A 2,634-nucleotide genomic window follows, 5' to 3' on the forward strand; every position below is an offset into this window, starting at 1 on the left:
TTTGTATACTCTAATTTAATTTGTTACTTAAATAAATATTATTAGAAAAGATCATGAATAAATGAATAAAATTCTTTATATGTGTGTCATTTCATGATCAATATTTATCATTTTCAAGAACTCAAACTTTTACTTAATATTATTTTTGTGACTAAAACCATGTTTTGAATGTTATTTATATATTTTAAAAAAATAATTCTCATCAATATAGGGTACATGCGCAAGTACCCTGAGACTAGTATATATATATATATATATATAATTAAAAATTTACACTTTTACGGCTATTGAATATAAATAACGTCGGCCAGGGGCTAAAGCCTAAAGGTGATATTTGCCCAAAAATATTCATCCAATTTCCTGAAAAATCGTATTCCCAATTTGCTAGGCCCATGACCAAAAGCCCATTTTCTACCGATTAGGGTTTTAAACCAGACACCTTCTCGTTGTCTGCCTTTTAGCTTTATATAGTCGCCCATATCCACCTACACAAACAGATCTCTCTCTCTCTCTCTCTCAATAAACGGATCTCAGGGTTTGAACTACACACACACACACACAGTTTTCATGTTTTCATAGGAGCTGTGATGATATATAGAGAAAGTCATGCACCACTCTGATTATTGTGATGTTAAATTTCTCATACCCATATACTCTTCTGAGCTCCTTTCCTTACCTTTTTTTATTTTGACTATTTTTGATTTTTTCTAAATTGTTTGTCTTTTCTTTTTTATTCGATTACACACATATATGAGCCATGTGATGCGATCTTTGAAAAGATCAAACCATGATGCGGACCGTACAATAGCCTCAAGCTTCTGGGGATCAACTTTGGTTCCTGATGGCTCCCTTCTGTTATTTGTTTTTTTTTTCTTCTATAAATAGATTCGCTTTATCTTTCAATATTTTAATTTACTTATATTACTCTCACATTTGAGGAAGAGGGAATGAGTAGTGATCCGTAAAAAAAGCTGAAGTGGAAAGAGATGCGATTATGAGAAGTTATTGGAGTGGGAGGTGTCTAAAGATAAATTTATATTTGTTTTTTTCAATTCAAAGTTGAAAAATAAAATAATTTTGTCTTTCCGATGCCTCCCATTCACATTGCTTCCGCTTACTTCGCCCTTTCCTGATGTTGCCATCAGCTTGCAGAGACTAATTGGTTTCTTTTCGTTCTCAAGGTTATAATTGTGATAATTGCTGATATAGTGCATTTCTAAAGGTTAAAGAAATGCATTGTATATTGTGGATCAAAAACTGGTTGATGGGGAAAAGGATTGATTATTGGGGTTTGTTGTTACAATTTTATCTTTTGAAATATATGTGTGAATAGTCTTGGATAAAATAAATTTGCCCTGGTTTGCTGCAGGCAAATTGATGGCAATAGTTGAGTTCTATTGTAAGATTCTGATTCAGTGTTCTTCAATTAAGTCTTATGTTTTGAAATTAAAAAGGAAGAGTGCATCCTTAGCTTATATTGTACTGTAATATACTAATTTTTAAGTCTTGCAACTATAATATGTCAAGTTATATCCAGCACTAGCAGTTTATAAGTTTGTAAAGTTGTATTGTTGAAACATGGTGAAGTCTTTAGGGTATTACGGTTTACAATTTCTTATTCCTTGCGAGCATGCCTCATAGTTTGTCAATTTTGTTTTTGTTTTTGTGAAACCCTTGAAGTTGAATTGTATTGGTTTTTCATTGTGCTCAGTTGTCGTGAAGTTGGTATGTTTGCCTCATATACTATCCCCTGATTCTCCTCTCAAATGCTGATACATGTATATGTTGGTTAAAGTGAGAGACTGCTGAACCTTCTCTTCTGAAAACAAATCTTAATAGACTTTCATGGTTAACTAGTAAGTAACATGTTTTAACAGACTACCTTCCTAACATGATTCTTTGAGTTTAAGTAGCTTCCAGTTTTTCCTTAAAACTACACAAAAATATGCTGTACTTCATTTATCTAGTTGGGCTCAAAACATTTTTCATAGAATCAAAGCGTTAGGAAGTTTACGAAAATTTAGCATTACCACGTTTGAGGATTGCTTATGCATGGCGGATCAAATATCTTCCCTATTTGATGTTTAAACAGATTGCCCCTTGTAATTTAGTCTAATGGAACTGTGAAGTTGGGTAAAATATGTCATGTGAAGTGAAATGTACCGGTGGTATATGTATTACTTCAACATTATTGTTAGGGATCAAGATCTAGTAAATTATGAGTGCACTTATAGACTAATTGAAAGCTTACCAAAAATATGGAGAATTTTGAGTGAACGTGTGAAGACAAACTGATAGCTTAATAAAGATTTAGAAGAAAAGCTTACCCCCCCCCCTCCCCACAAAATAAAAAAGAGAGATTGGAGTTGGGAAATTGTATACATCTAAAGCCATGCAAACTGTGCTCGGTCTAGTGCTTTATGCCGTGCAAACTGTGAGTATCTTTATATGGTTTTGGATATATTTGGCGGAAAGGTTTTACCCCAAAACTTGGGCGTGAGTACCCTTCTTTGTCCTATGAGTCTGTTATAATGAATGAACTGCAATTGGCACACCTCATTTCCTTCTTTTCTTTACTTTGTTTTTCAGATTTGTAAACTGAGCTCTTTTTAGTGTACATGCAATCCCGAATCT

At 33.3% G+C, this 2,634-nt stretch overlaps 1 non-coding gene across 1 annotated transcript; it reads left to right on the top strand.

The window, feature by feature from the left end:
* Positions 1 to 579: 579 nt before the first annotated feature.
* Positions 580 to 666, top strand: LOC142170847 (small nucleolar RNA Z221/R21b). Its single transcript, XR_012700460.1, has one exon. It is a non-coding gene; the product is annotated as a small nucleolar RNA Z221/R21b (small nucleolar RNA).
* The last annotated feature ends 1,968 nt before the right edge of the window (positions 667 to 2,634 follow it).

The sequence above is a fragment of the Nicotiana tabacum genome, chromosome 16 (genome assembly GCF_000715075.1).
Source record: "Nicotiana tabacum cultivar K326 chromosome 16, ASM71507v2, whole genome shotgun sequence".
Classification (NCBI taxonomy): Eukaryota; Viridiplantae; Streptophyta; class Magnoliopsida; order Solanales; family Solanaceae; genus Nicotiana; species Nicotiana tabacum.